The sequence below is a fragment of the Centruroides vittatus genome, unplaced genomic scaffold (genome assembly GCF_030686945.1).
Source record: "Centruroides vittatus isolate TY-2023 unplaced genomic scaffold, ASM3068694v2 scaffold_907, whole genome shotgun sequence".
NCBI classification, from domain to species: domain Eukaryota; kingdom Metazoa; phylum Arthropoda; class Arachnida; order Scorpiones; family Buthidae; genus Centruroides; species Centruroides vittatus.
The window spans coordinates 951,590-968,634 of NW_027122720.1; the positions used below are offsets into that span (position 1 = coordinate 951,590).

A 17,045-nucleotide genomic window follows, 5' to 3' on the forward strand; every position below is an offset into this window, starting at 1 on the left:
CAATTTTTTCGAATTTTTACTGTAAAAATGCAGAATAAATTCTATATTAAAAATATTTTAACTGCCAAACTCCAAACTGACGTAAAAAAATGAGTATAAATTGGTAAATAATTTCAAAAAATTAAAAAATAAAGGTAATTTTTAAGGTAAAAAGTATAAATTTAACATTATCTCATGAATAAAACTGAAAGGAAAAGAAATTCTTAATTGTCTTTTACGAGAGGTGATAAAAGTGCAGAAATTTGCTGCTTGTTACACGTTGAAGAAACAAGGAAAAAAATAAAAATAAAAAAAAAGAAAATAATCAATAAAAGAAGTGGAAATGCACAAAGGTTGCAATTTCCTTCTTCATTGTTTTTTTACTACTTAAATGAGGGAAGAAATTGAATTAACGACGAACAGGAAATGAATAGAAAGGCAGAAAACTGTAACAGAAATCTGCAAATGATTAGATTTTATGATACAAAAGATGAGGAAAGAAGAGAGAGAGGGGGAAAACTGGAATAAAATTAACATAATACTACATAATTACTAAATTGTTGCTGCAGTAGTAAATTTTATCATGTTTATCAGATGCTGGAATGAATAAGATATGAATGTTTACTCTCAGTTTTAATCCGTTCTTGCATGATGAAAACGAAGAAAAGATGCCAAAGAAAATTACTTTCTACTCCCATTTGACACTTTTCTCGCATGTTTAGAAACTTTTCTCTTAATTCCATCACGTAAAACTACAGTAGGACAGCTTAAATATACGAATAAAGTCGAATTCATCCGCATCCTCCCTGTTTCTCTCCTCCGAAAACACGGGGAAAAATAGGAAAAAAATGGATTAAAAATGCATGAATTGTATCAGAAACATCATTTACTTCTATCGGAAACATCATTAAAGATTTAAACAACGTTAAAATGCTATTTACAGATAAATTTTTCCAATGTACATAACGTAATTATCCGCATCTTTCAATCATTCTTGCAAGAGAAAACGTGATTTTTTCTTATTTTTTTGTTTTTTTTACAATATAAAAACTTTCTTAAATAAATGTCTACGAGATTCTTCTATATTTACATAACAGGAGAAGTAGAAAAATAAAAAATATATATATATATTTGATGCAAAAATTCAGTCACGAAATACTAAAATTTTGCATATTTCATGAGATCGTATTATATTTTGTCATGCAAAATTACATATTGCATGATACGTCTTCTTTAATTTATTTTCCCTTTTTTCCTAATGTTTTTTGATAAGTGAACATCGTAGATAATCGTCTTATAATCTTAGACAATTATCTATAGAGACGGTAATGTTAAAGAATCAATTAATTTTATCGTTTCTTTCGTTTTTTCCGTGTGTTTAACAAAGTGATAAATGAGAGAAATCGAGAAATAAAACGGCGAAACTTTAATATTTTTCTTGTAAATGAAGTGAAAGAAACAGAAATTAGAAAAAGTAGAAGAAAGATTACATTGTTTATTAAACAGCAGAAGGATTTAGTTGTATTCTAAAACTGGAAGATTCAATTCTTTACTAAGGAGCAGAAGAATTTAGTTGTTTCCTAAGGAATAGCGTATTTAATAAAGACGGATTCGGTTGTTTATTAAGGAGCATAAGATTCAATTGTGTAATGAGAAGCAGAAGGATTCAATTGTTTATTAAGGAGCATAAGATTCAATTGTGTATTGAGAAGCAGAAGGATTCAATTGTTTACTAAGGAGCATAAGATTCAATTGTGTATTGAGAAGCAGAAGGATTCGGTTGTTTATTAAGGAGCATAAGATTCAATTGTGTAATGAGAAGCAGAAGGATTCAATTGTTTACTAAGGAGCATAAGATTCAATTGTGTATTGAGAAGCAGAAGGATTCGATTGTTTATTAAGGAGCATAAGATTCAATTGTGTATTGAGAAGCAGAAGGATTCAATTGTTTATTAAGGAGCATAAGATTCAATTGTGTATTGAGAAGCAGAAGGATTCAATTGTTTACTAAGGAGCATAAGATTCAATTGTGTATTGAGAAGCAGAAGGATTCAATTGTTTACTAAGGAGCATAAGATTCAATTGTGTATTGAGAAGCAGAAGGATTCGGTTGTTTATTAAGGAGCATAAGATTCAATTGTGTAATGAGAAGCAGAAGGATTCAATTGTTTATTAAGGAGCATAAGATTCAATTGTGTAATGAGAAGCAGAAGGATTCAATTGTTTACTAAGGAGCATAAGATTCAATTGTGTATTGAGAAGCAGAAGGATTCAATTGTTTACTAAGGAGCATAAGATTCAATTGTGTATTGAGAAGCAGAAGGATTCGATTGTTTATTAAGGAGCATAAGATTCAATTGTGTATTGAGAAGCAGAAGGATTCAATTGTTTACTAAGGAGCATAAGATTCAATTGTGTATTGAGAAGCAGAAGGATTCAATTGTTTACTAAGGAGCATAAGATTCAATTGTGTATTGAGAAGCAGAAGGATTCAATTGTTTACTAAGGAGCATAAGATTCAATTGTGTATTGAGAAGCAGAAGGATTCGGTTGTTTATTAAGGAGCATAAGATTCAATTGTGTATTGAGAAGCAGAAGGATTCGGTTGTTTATTAAGGAGCATAAGATTCAATTGTGTATTGAGAAGCAGAAGGATTCAATTGTTTACTAAGGAGCATAAGATTCAATTGTGTATTGAGAAGCAGAAGGATTCAATTGTTTACTAAGGAGCATAAGATTCAATTGTGTATTGAGAAGCAGAAGGATTCAATTGTTTATTAAGGAGCATAAGATTCAATTGTGTATTGAGAAGCAGAAGGATTCGGTTGTTTATTAAGGAGCATAAGATTCAATTGTGTATTGAGAAGCAGAAGGATTCAATTGTTTACTAAGGAGCATAAGATTCAATTGTGTATTGAGAAGCAGAAGGATTCAATTGTTTACTAAGGAGCATAAGATTCAATTGTGTATTGAGAAGCAGAAGGATTCAATTGTTTACTAAGGAGCATAAGATTCAATTGTGTATTGAGAAGCAGAAGGATTCGGTTGTTTATTAAGGAGCATAAGATTCAATTGTGTAATGAGAAGCAGAAGGATTCAATTGTTTACTAAGGAGCATAAGATTCAATTGTGTATTGAGAAGCAGAAGGATTCAATTGTTTACTAAGGAGCATAAGATTCAATTGTGTATTGAGAAGCAGAAGGATTCAATTGTTTACTAAGGAGCATAAGATTCAATTGTGTATTGAGAAGCAGAAGGATTCGGTTGTTTATTAAGGAGCATAAGATTCAATTGTGTAATGAGAAGCAGAAGGATTCAATTGTTTACTAAGGAGCATAAGATTCAATTGTGTATTGAGAAGCAGAAGGATTCAATTGTTTACTAAGGAGCATAAGATTCAATTGTGTATTGAGAAGCAGAAGGATTCAATTGTTTACTAAGGAGCATAAGATTCAATTGTGTAATGAGAAGCAGAAGGATTCGGTTGTTTATTAAGGAGCATAAGATTCAATTGTGTAATGAGAAGCAGAAGGATTCAATTGTTTACTAAGGAGCATAAGATTCAATTGTGTATTGAGAAGCAGAAGGATTCAATTGTTTACTAAGGAGCATAAGATTCAATTGTGTATTGAGAAGCAGAAGGATTCAATTGTTTACTAAGGAGCATAAGATTCAATTGTGTATTGAGAAGCAGAAGGATTCGGTTGTTTATTAAGGAGCATAAGATTCAATTGTGTAATGAGAAGCAGAAGGATTCAATTGTTTACTAAGGAGCATAAGATTCAATTGTGTATTGAGAAGCAGAAGGATTCAATTGTTTACTAAGGAGCATAAGATTCAATTGTGTATTGAGAAGCAGAAGGATTCAATTGTTTACTAAGGAGCATAAGATTCAATTGTGTATTGAGAAGCAGAAGGATTCGGTTGTTTATTAAGGAGCATAAGATTCAATTGTGTAATGAGAAGCAGAAGGATTCAATTGTTTACTAAGGAGCATAAGATTCAATTGTGTATTGAGAAGCAGAAGGATTCAATTGTTTACTAAGGAGCATAAGATTCAATTGTGTATTGAGAAGCAGAAGGATTCAATTGTTTACTAAGGAGCATAAGATTCAATTGTGTATTGAGAAGCAGAAGGATTCAGTTGTTTATTAAGGAGCATAAGATTCAATTGTGTAATGAGAAGCAGAAGGATTCAATTGTTTATTAAGGAGCATAAGATTCAATTGTGTATTGAGAAGCAGAAGGATTCAATTGTTTACTAAGGAGCATAAGATTCAATTGTGTATTGAGAAGCAGAAGGATTCAATTGTTTACTAAAGGAGCATAAGATTCAATTGTGTATTGAGAAGCAGAAGGATTCGGTTGTTTATTAAGGAGCATAAGATTCAATTGTGTAATGAGAAGCAGAAGGATTCAATTGTTTATTAAGGAGCATAAGATTCAATTGTGTATTGAGAAGCAGAAGGATTCAATTGTTTACTAAGGAGCATAAGATTCAATTGTGTATTGAGAAGCAGAAGGATTCAATTGTTTATTAAGGAGCATAAGATTCAATTGTATATTGAGAAGCAGGATTCAATTGTTTACTAAGGGGGAAGGATTCGATTGTTTATTATTAACAATCTTACACAATTACCCATAGAGACATTAATGTAAAGTAATCAATTAATTTTATTAATTTTTTTTTATTTTCTTGCTTCTTACCTTTAACAAATTGATAAATAGGAAAAAAATCAAAAAATTAAACGGCGAAACTTCAATATTTTTTGTATATAAAGAGAAGAAATTGAACAAAGTGAAAGTGAAATTAAAGGAAAGGAAGCAAAAGAAAGTGAAAACATAATAAAAAAAAAAGTAAGTGAAAGGAAAGAACAAGGTGATAGAATAATAGAGCTATTGAGTAAAGTAGCTTTGTAAGGACGTGGTGTACACCTTTGATGTATTCTTTACCGATTTTTATACAGAAAAATTCTTAAATCGAATAAATAAATTAAAAATAGAATAAAATTGATGAATTTATTTTTAATTTTGTAAAGGTTTATCGAATATTGAAATCAATTTATTTGTGTAAATGTAGGAAAAAAAATCGATTGATCATTGAAGTCTGATGATTTCTCTCTTATCATTCGTTTGGATAAAATAAAATAAACTATTAATTAATTAATTTTTTAAGGAGTAATTCGAAAAATTTCTCCTATTTTTCTTATATAACTTCTTACTCTTTGTTCTACTGTACTTAAAATTAATAAGAAGTTTCAAGTGATTTATTGTTTATCCTTTAATAAAAAAATTCGATTATTTATTAAAGAGAAAAATATTCAATCGTTTATTAAGGAGTATAGTAATCGAATTCTTCATTAAGGAGCTGAAGGATTTGATTATTTATTAAAGAAAGAATTATTCAATTGTTTATTAAGGAAAAGAACGAGCAAATTCTTTATTAAGGAGCAGAAGGATTCGATTATTGACGAGAGAAATATTCAATTATTTATTAAGGATCAAATTCTTTATTAAGGAGCAGAAAAATTGTATCATTCATTAAAGAAAAGAATATTTAATTATTTATTAAGGAGTAGAATGGAAATATTCTGTATTAAGGAGCAAAAGGATTATGTTATTTATTAAAGTGACGAATATTCAATTATTTATCAAGGAGCAGTATGAGCAAATTTATTTATTAAGGAGCAGAAGGATTCGATTATTTATTAAGAAGCTTAAAAAATATATTGATTATTGTTAAGGAGCATCTGTTCGATTGACTCAAATGTAGTAAATACACAGTACTTATTCGATCCATAATGTACTAATTGATAATATATTTTTTATAGACTTGAAGACATTTTAGAAATAAAAATAGCAAAGTTTTTATTTGTTCGTTCGAAAATACAAGGAAACAAATCCCAATTTCTACTTATTTATTTGAGAATAAACTGTAAATAGTATTAATGAATTTAATAATGAAGTGAAACAATGAAAACTTTTCACCAATTCCTTCGAGATGAACTGAAACAAACTGAATTTCTATTAATTTATTCACGAAAAGAATGAAACCAAAGAAAAAATCTGGTAATTTATTTAGAAACAAAACAAAACAAAAATGGAAAAAAATCCTTTTATTTTATTTAAAATTAAACTGAAACGAATTAAATCTCAAGCAATTTACTAAAACAACAAAATGAAACAAAATGAAAAATATAATTAGTTAAACGATAAATAAAGTTAACTAAAATAAAACTTGAATTATTTATCGAGGAATAAAGATAAAATTGTCTACAATCTTCTGAATAATAAACTAAATCTGAACAAACGTTTACTAATTTCTAGAGGAATAAAGTGGATACAAAATAGAAATTCCTCTAATTTACTAAAAAAAATTAAATATTTTAATTATTAAACGAATGTTTTATACATTTAATAACTTAAAAAATACTTTAAATTTACCAGAATTTTTCAAAACAACATCCAAGATCCATTTAATGATTATCCTTGACCTACTCCCTGCACTTGACACTAATCAAATAAATCATAGAAAATAATAGAGTAGACTATTATCAATAATCGATAATTATTGATTATGCCTTTACTTTAATTACCATTTAATTATTATCCACAATCGACATTAATTTTAATTTTTTTTTTAATGATAAAAGGTATTTACTTTTAAGCTTCCCAACCTCACTTAAAAATGATCCCTATCAATGTATTCGAATTTAAGTTAGGAGCTCGCGATCTACCGGTTGAGAAATTAATTTTAAAATTAAAATTTAGTAAATTTAATAAATTTATTTGTGTAAAAGAAGAATTTGTGTTTAAAGATAAATCAATTTCAATACAATTTAATCATTTTAATTAACTTTTTCCTCCTTATCTCTTACTTAAAAGATGTATCGAAGTCGAAGACATAAACGTGGAAGGTAAAATTAATGTCGATCATGTTTCCAGTTAGACTGTGCTACGCTACACAAACTACAAAGTAAGATCATCGTGGGAGTATAGAGTCTTCTTGATAAAAGTAGTCGCATGGGATGTACAAGCCACCGTGCAACTCACTATATGGGAATGTAGAAGCCGTAAAAGTAGCTCAGGACCCAAGTGTACAACACTACTGCAATGATACGTCAAGTTTCACTGACATTAGTTGCAACGGCACAAGAAAATAGGAAGCTTGTTTGTCAGTTCGATACTATAAAACTTGAGTTTAATGTAGAAAAATATATATTAAATTCTTTATATTAATTAAAAACTTCCATTTTATGTAGTATTTTAAACGTATAACTTTAAAAAACTCATCTATGAGGGCTTAAAAAATGCTTAGAACCCTCGTCTACATTATCATAATCACGTGTAGATAATACTTTGAGTTTTAGACATGCTCTATTATAAAATTTATTAGTTATATGCAGTGAAACTTGTGTAAGCCGGACCCGTACGGTTCGTTGTATTAAGGTTCCGCTTTAAACAGATTTACTATACTCTTAAAAATTCAAAGTTTAGGTTAAAAATAAGAGAAATAGCACACTTTATTTACACGTTTCTTAGTAGTGTTTCCTGTTATAAATCAACTGGAGATATTTCAACAATTAGATATATTCAGTGAAACCTATGTAAGCCGGGCGTACGTTTTCGTTTTATTAAGATTCCGCTTTGCACAGGTTTTCTGCACGCTTAAAATCAAAATATAATTTAAAAATACGAGGAATAACACACAATTGTTCAGCTTTGTGAACACTTTACACGTTTCTTAGTAGTGTTTCCTGTTATTATACTAATAAGTCAACTGGAGATATTCCAAACACTACAATTAGTTATGTGGTGAAACCTGTATAAGCCGGACTCGTACGGTTCGTTTTACACAGGTTTACTGCTTAAAAATTCAAATTTAAGTTAAAAATAAGAGGAATGACACAACTTACCCTGTGTGAACACTTTATTTACACATTTCTTAGTAGTGTTTCCTGTTATTGTACTCATAAATCAACCGGAGATATTCCAGACAATACATTAATTTTTTAAAAATTACACATAGGAAGTTTGATATCGCCCCCTCAAAACAATTATGACATCAACTGAACTTTAACCGTCGATTGATCAGAAATAAAGCAACAAGGTGCGGTCAAAGAAGGACATAGTATCCTTGATACACGATACATACGATAATTATCAACATCCTGTTTAGGTATCGTGTAGAATACTAGTGATCAATAAAGCAGTTATGGCGTATCGCACTCAATTACAATGAGTGGTTTCTACTTCGCAATATTTAGTTTAATATTGTAGTAGCTTACACTAGAATTTCTACCCCCTTTTTTAAATACTATAAATTCGTCATATACGAAGAAAAATTATTCAGAGTTTTATTTCTCACACGCGACTTCATCAATCTTGAGACAAATAGGAGGCTATGAATTAAGTGCAGATGTCACTATCTCATGTTAAGAGAGTAGTAATGTTTAACTTACAACAGTAACTGACAGAGAATTATAGATATCCATTACAGTAGTCTATTTTTAGAAATATGCGAGCCTATACTTCATCTCATAAAAGAGAAAAAAATCCTATTTTCAACCTTTAAACGTATGCCATTTTCGTAAAAAGACTCCTCAGGACAAGTGACAATAGAATAAAAAAAGGTAGGAAGATGACGTTTACGGGGTTAGATACACTGGAAGAGGGAAGGTCGAATAAGGCGAGTAATGCATCTACAACAGTAACGATATAATGCTATACATCCTCTCAAAATTAAGCAAATAAAAACATCGAGATGTCTGGCATGTGACGTCTTCAAATATTATTCTTGTTTGCTCCCCTCTAAAACAGGTGGTTAGGCAGTATTGTCTTAGCTATAAAAGTATCTTTGCTAGGGAGGTCCTGAAACACCTACTGTGATGGGCTGTCTTCTAAGCCTGTTACTGGTTATATACTCAAAACTGGTCGCTTGTCAGGTTTGACGACTCCTTTCCCATCCCTCTGTGGATGGTTATATGCTGGACGCATTGTTCTTACCACCCATTGGGAAGTAGATGTTCTTAAGTTAGCTCAGCTGCTCAATTTCCCAGCTTGCTCCCTCTGTCATTTTAAAACCTAACATCTGCCATATATATCCAATTTTATAGACGTCATAGCGAAGGCGTACTAACGATATTTGACCTTTCACCGACTTCTTCACCTTTTATCCTCCTAAAATACAATTATCTACAAGCGAAAAATATTTAGGATTTTTAGCTTTTAAAGTATTAATCGATTTTTAGGATTTCAGCCAATAAACTATCAGAGTTTGAAAATTTAAATTCGTTCTCTAAGCTTATTGGTTAGTCTGTTATTTGAACTAACCAATAATACGTTAGAATTTTGAAATTAAAAAATTTATAAACTTTATTCGTTAATTTAAAGTGAAATCATTTACTAAAATTTTAAAAATTTATTATTATGCTCGTTAATTTAATATTATCTTTTAAAAATATTAATATGACTTGAATAACCTGTTTTACAATTAAAATTTACTTAACAAACAATTAACCAATAAAACTAATCGATTTTAAATATTTAAATAACCTTAACCAATAAAAGAAGAAAAAATTTACAAAATTTTAAAAATTTAACCAGTAATAGACAATGAAAAAATAATACCAATAAAACTAATTAATTTTAAATATTTAAATTCGCTTCAACCAATAAAAGAAAAGAATTTATTTTTAAATTTCAAAATTAACCAATAAGGTAAAAGAATGTTTAAATTTCAAATTTCTTTACTTATTTATATTAAAAGATGGAAATTTATTATTTTAAAACGTGGCTAATTATATATAAATTTATCTAAACACAGCGGGGTGTTTTCTTTTCTTGACAAATTACCAAAGTTGACCAGCCCAAAGTAGTGGTCAACCACAAAGCGTGTTCACTAAGTAAACAAAGCGTGAAATTGTATAGGGTTTTAGGAAGATACTTCCTTTTAAAATTTGATTTGAAAGAAAAATTTGTTGAATTTTGTACCGTTGTATCGACAAAACTTTCAATATTTATAATTTCCTAGTATCAATTTGTATAACAGAATTTTATTTAATAGTTTACAACGAAATAGAATTCTCCTGTCGACGTTGAAGTTTTACTCTCAACAAATGGGATATTGGAAGAGTAGCTTCTGTTGGTGACACAACTATTGATTAGTTTAGCTGCAACGACAGGCTGAGAGAAAGGAGTTGAGGGACATGAATACTTGATTCGGTGTCAACAGTTGTGGAGTATCGATTTACAAGAGATCTCGTGTTTTCATCCCATGAGACTGTAAAGCACTATTTTTGGACGGTCAAATTCCCCCTCTTCTCCTTTTGTCATCGAAAAGACTTTTCTTTATTCATAGCTTTGGCCCGTGTAATATTTTAACTTTTCTATTATATTAAACCATGCAACGTTTCTTCTACATGCTATCATATTTGAGAAATGATCGGATTTGTCATTGTAAAAGGTCTTGTAGCGTATCGGATTAGTGCAAGGATCAGGAAAATCTACACAATAGATTCACTGACTCTTAAAAGGAGACAGGGTCCATCCCACTTTGCTTCTCTACTCGGATCCGGGGTGCGATTTAGAAAGATTACTTGGTGTTCCCCCTGTTGATGGTGGGTGCCCCTCGTGTTTTTTTTTTTTTTTACACTCTCCTTCTCCTTCTTCTCTTCTTAGAATTATGGTGGAAGGGACCTCTGTGGGAGTGAGGGGTTGGACAGGTGCTGGTAGATTCCTACATCAGATACGGCTAAGTAAGGGTGGGTCACAATGCCACTCAGTTTTAACGAAGGAAACGTTCGGTCGGGGAGAGGTGCAACACCCTTGTTCCTTCTTTTCACGTGCCAACTGTCTGTCTGGTCTTGTGACAAATAGCTATTGACTATTCTGTGTAGGATGGGAACAATGGTCAACGGTGTCTTCCTTCCATACTCTCACAGGTGTGTTACGGACCTCACACGTCCCCTCGTAGTTTACAGAACAATTTCATGGTCTCCTGCACTGTCAGAGAATTAACGTTGGTCAATAAGGAACTATTAGGAGCAAAAATAAGCAGATGGACGTTCTTGCTGGTGGTCTGTTTGTCCACGGCCTTAAAGGTCAGTCTGGATAAGTGAATCTGTCTATGAGGACACACAAACGAATAAAGAAAACTTAACTAAAATTATAGCTTGGGGAGGCCTCCCTAAGCGATAAATTTAATACAGAGCAAGTCTTTTTTCCTGCTCTTTAAACTTCATTTTTACTTAATTTTTTCAAAATGTATAATTTAATATTTAAAGTTTTTAATTAATTTTTGTACAGTTACTTTTTATTTTTCTTTCAATTCAGCGAGTTAATTTTAGTTTTTATTTTCTCTACTTTGAATCACGCTACACAACTTCAAAGCAGAAAATAAACCTTAATAAATCCCTTTAGGCAACATGTTAGCAAAGTAAAACAAGAATGGAAAAAGTTATAAGTTAGTTTATTCGACAAAAGCCTAAAATTTATTAGGGATTACGACAGATATTATCCTAAAGCAAAATCTTTCTTTAATGCCATAACTGGACTTTAGTTCTACTTTAAAAATGATTTACGTCGTTCCTATCAAAAGCTTAGCTTCATCAACTGTCAAAGATAGGAAAGAGGATGCTTAAAAGATTCTTAATACCATGTAACAGCATTAAAAAATGATTAAAAAACACTATAATAAGATAATAACAACTAATTAATTTTAACATAAATTACAACCTGAAAAACAAAAAAATATGAATTTATTAAATTTTATCTCTGCTTTTAAGATTAACGATATTAATACTTTATTTATTAACTTTTAACAAATCAGATACGTAGATTTTTTTTTCACGTATCGCTTAGCGTGGGGCGAGATGTCGCTTGCGACATCTCGCCTCACGCTAAGCGATAAACCCGTATAAAATTATTTATAATTAATTATTTAACTTTTTTACTCTGATAAGATGCCAAATGCATTTCTGCACCCTCCTACACCTTCAAAATAATTTTAAAATTAATTTTTTAAGAAGAAAAGCGAGATATTTATGATTTATTTACATAAGAAAAACCTTCTAACTCCACTTTTTCTTTTATCAAATAATCTAAACTAATGACGAATTTCTTCCTCATTTAAGAGATAAACAACAGGGGAAAAGTCATCATGAATTATTCAAGGCAACCTATGAATAAATTATAATTTTTTAGAAGTTATTAGAGAAAATTCACTATTAAACACCCAAACCGAAATTATAAATACACATCTATTTTATAATAAATAAATAAATGATTTGTTTTGTTAAATTCACTTTTAACAATTATCATGAATTTTTTTTAAATTATTTAAGATTATTTTACTTAAATTGCAATATATATATATATATATATATAGGCTATATATGTATAAGGATGGGGGAAAAAAGTTCATTTCAATATTTAAATACTTGGGAATTAGGAATTTATCGGATTTCTTACGTTATTTTCTCTTTCATCTTGACGAATTCTAATTAAAATATCATTAAAATGCATCGTGTCTTTGTGAGAATTCTGTTTGCCATCTTATTCCTAATCCTCCGGAGATATTATCATCTACGTCAGAGAAATCTAAATAAGATAATTTTTCCTCCAAAATTTTAATCTTTATAACAGTTTTCCTATGGAAAAATTTGATTACGATGTTGTAGATACTACCTAAATACATATACACAGCTTTTATTAGGCCTGAGGATAGAGAGGGCCCTTTGCTCCCTTTGTGGGCCCCTTCGGTTTTTTTCCTTACACAAATTAAATACGTAGAATGCTTTTTTTTATTAATAAAAAGCAGTTTTAAATATATTTATTTTCTGTTAGTAAAAATAACATTAATTTTATGGAGGTAGAAACCACTATAGACTCAGGGGAAAACCTCCTGCTCACTCTCTTTCGACAATATTTGAGATTACATCTCAACTTTAATTTTTTTAAAACTATTTTATTTTATTTTATAAATAGAATTTTTAAAACTAAATATAATTTTCTGTTTTGTTTTTGTTTTTAAATTAAATTTTAATTTTTTATTGATTTTTTTTAAAAAAAATTTGTCAATATTTATAAAATTTTATCTCGTTTTTAGTTTAATTTTTTATAAGTAAAAATTTAAAAATTAAAGTTAAATTTTCCATTTTCTGAATTGAATTTTGGTGGATTTTATTTTATTTTATTTTTTTATTGATTTGTTTAAATATTTAATTTAATTTGAATTTTTTAAATATTAACATTATAAATGTTATTTTTTTTAATTTTATTTTTTTTATAAATATAAAGTTTAAAGATGAATTTCAATTCCTTAATTCCTGAATTAAATTTTAGTGTTGTTTTTTTGTTGACTTTTTATCTTAAATATTAGTTTATTGTTATTTAAATATTACTAACATTTATGAGATTACTATTGTAATTTTAATTGTTTTTTTAAATATTATTTTCTATAAACAAAAAAACCGTAAAACTGAATTTAAATTCCTTATTTTCTAAATTAAATTTTTTGTGTGTTTTTTTAAAAATATATATTGTATTTTATAATTTATTGTATTATAATTTTCATATATAATTTTGTTTTAAAAAAATAATTTTACTAAACATTTAATTTAGTTTTCTTGTTTTGTTTAAAGTCAAGTTTTTGTAAAATTGATCTTTTTCTGTTTTTTATTTACTTTTTTTAAATTTCTAGTAAAAATTCAGATGAATAATAATATAAAATTCAAATTAAAATGGTTAAATAATAAAAATTAATCAGTTTTAAGAAATCTAATATAAAATATCAGTTACATAAAAATGCAAAATAAAATAATCAATTTGAATAAAAAATGCAAAACAAAAAATCAGTTTTATAAAAATTCAGTTCAATTTAAACTGATTTTTTCAGAAAATAAAAAAAATTGATTGTTTTATTTTTAACTCAATTTCAATAAATCACAAAAATGAATTTTTTGCGATTTTTTGAAACTGATTTTTTTTTCATTTTAGTTATTTTTTTCAATTTCTTTAAAAGTAAGCTTCGCAACTGAATTTTTCAATTTCTCCGAAACTGATTTCTTTTCTTTTTTTAATAAAATTAATTTTTTTAAATCAATTTTATAAACTGATTTTTCTTACGAAATTGACTTTTTATAGTAAAACATTTTTATTGACCATTTTATTTATTATTTTATTTTAGAAATAATTCTTTAAACTTATAAACTGATAATTTATTATTATTTTTTTATATGAAATTGATTTCTCTTTTATATAAGTTACCTAATATTATTTCTATATATATATATATATATATAACTTTTTCATTTTAAAATAATAAAGAACTTATTATAAGAAGTTCAAGTTAATTTATATATATTAACCTCGTTATTTTGCACTATTCTGCATTCTAGTTATGTACCTGTATGATATATATATATATATATATATTTTTTTTTTTTTTAATTTTAGAGCATGTATTTAATGAGTGTTATGTAAAGTTAATTATAATAAAAATAGAACCTCTTCAACTTCTTAAAAATAATTAGATAAAAATAAATTAAAGTCATAATGACATATAATAAACTTTTGTGTTTCTTACATTCTTCACACGTTTCATTCCTGTCTGGCAATTCTGTATGATGAATCTTTGCAACAGCGAAGCGAAATGTCTTTACTCTTTACCACTTTTCTTCTATTGAGTAACATAATCTGACCGAATCAACCGTTCAAATAGTAAGTTCGTGTTACTCTTTATTCTAATTTTCTTTAACAGACTTCTCTCCAACTTCCCCCCCCTTCTTCTTCTCTAATTATTGAATTCAGAATTTTAATTAAGCACGCGGTTTTTTAGATTGGAAAAAAATAAACTTTAATAAATAAATATAATTAAAATTGATTATTATATGAGTAAAGTGGCTTTGATCACGTCTTTATTTATATATATATATCACAATACTTTTTGTTTATTATTTTATTAGTTTTCAATTGAAAAATTCAAAAGTTAATCGATTTCCATTTTTAAAAATTGAAATTGCTTTTTAATTTTTAAAAATTAATTAATTTTCTGTGTATCTTGTTCGTTTAAAGTGAGGTGTTTGGTGAAAGATTTTTCGACTTTACCCTCCTTAATGTAGCAATCAAAAGGGTTGAAGTCATAAACAACCTTTTATATCTGTTAAATAAGCCAAAATGTTATAAAACTTTTATTGAAAAATCTATACTATTTTTTTTCCTGGCAGGAAGATTATTTTTGCTCTCTTGCTCTAAACTTATTCGCGCTTATATAATTTAATAAATCATCTCACACATTCAAATGCCTTCCAAAAAGAAAGATTGATGCTGAGGAAGGATCACTAACCTGCCAGTTGCCCATTATGAACTGCCAGAGTCTCCAGATTGTATCTAAGTTGTCTAAGATGGTTCAACAGTCGCCATATTGACGTCTATCTGTGAACGATTCTGGAGCAGGTCATGCGATAACTGCTACTATCGACAAGCAGTAATCTGGAGACAGACTGCTGCAGACATTGGACGAGACAAATTGACGTGGATTAGCTATTGGGTACAAGGATACGGAGCAAATAGAGCATCTCATGACTTCACGCGAAAGTCGACAGTCCAGAGGGAATGTACCTCTCCCTTGAGTCCCGAAAAAAAAAAAAAAAAGAATGCTCGGTTAAAGTTGAAGGCATTTTCCTTTCTCTCCCTTTCTTTTCGGAACATTTGATAGTGTGGCCCATCTAGAAAAATGGAGTTGCCTTTTCTATAATATTTCAATTTTTTTTTTCCTTTATCTTCTTCTAGAATGCATAGTTTGATAAATTACCCTTGCTACATTAAGTCTATGCAAATATTTAATTTACAGATAATTTACATAGCTTCGATAATTCACTCAATGATAAGATGAAAGCGTAGGAATTTGCTCGCTAACGATTAAAACTAATCGCTAGCGATAATTTTGTATTGTCTGAAAACAGTTTGGATGTGAATTTGTATACGAATATAATCGGCTCGAATTTTACATATAACACCTGCCATTCTTCCCACAATTTATTTATCTACTTAGCTACTTATTTACCTATATATTTTTCTACGTAGCTACCTAGAAACTAGTTTACTTATCTAACTACATAGGTATTTCCAGCCTACATATCTAACTAGGTAGCTACTTTCCTATTTATTTTACCTAAAACTCTATCATCTAGCTACCTTAACTAACCATTTATCTACCTAAAAACCTACCTATCTAAAAGCCTGTTTAATTATATTTCTACCATAGATCGTATCTAATTATCTAAATTTCCACCTATATATGCAGTTTTCTACCTGTTTACCAACTTAATAACTTACCCAATAATAATTTTATCACATAGGTAAGGTCCTAGATTACCTGCTACATTGTCTACCTATCTACTTATCGTATCTATCTAGCGATATTTATATATTAACATCAGCAAGAAAACACACTCCAAAATTCAGATTTATATCTCACAGAATACTCTATACATTTTCATATGATAACAAAGTATTTGTTTTATATTTAAATATAGTCAAATATATATATATACAAACACACATACATATATATTTATTTATAAGAGAAGAGACAATACTATATCGAATTTTTATATACATATATACTTTTTTTTGAATGAAAAATTCTAAAATATAACATTGTGACCTAGATAAAAGAAAGATGAGTTTGTCCATTTGGCGCCAGAAAGACAAATCTTTGTTACTGATTCGAGTCACGACGTTACACTACATATTCATACATTTAAAATGTATGTGGTTATACAGCAATGCGCGTTTATGGAGCAAGAAGCGTACGTCGTACTGGAAGACAGTCAAATCTATCTTCAGGACAAAACTGAATTTCCAATGAACTAAACCCCCCCCCACACACACAACCCCTTTTAAAAGACGTAACGAGATAAGAATGAAAGGGACAATTCTGTAGACAATGAACGTCTAACAAATCTTAAAAAAAAATTCCAGATAAAAAGCATATTTGAGAATTTTTAAGGGGGAAGAAGGATGTAAAATACCTTCTTCCCTCTTTGCATCTTTAAGGCAC

General features: G+C 28.7%; 1 protein-coding gene across 1 annotated transcript in view; it reads right to left on the reverse strand.

Moving 5' to 3' along the window:
• LOC136990392 (toll-like receptor 6) overlaps positions 1-15,447 on the reverse strand; it is a 122,940-nt gene extending 107,493 nt beyond the window's left edge. The window contains 1 exon segment of the mRNA XM_067288783.1: positions 15,327-15,447. The gene's annotated coding sequence lies outside the window, so the exon portion shown is untranslated.
• Between the last annotated feature and the right edge of the window lie 1,598 nt (positions 15,448-17,045).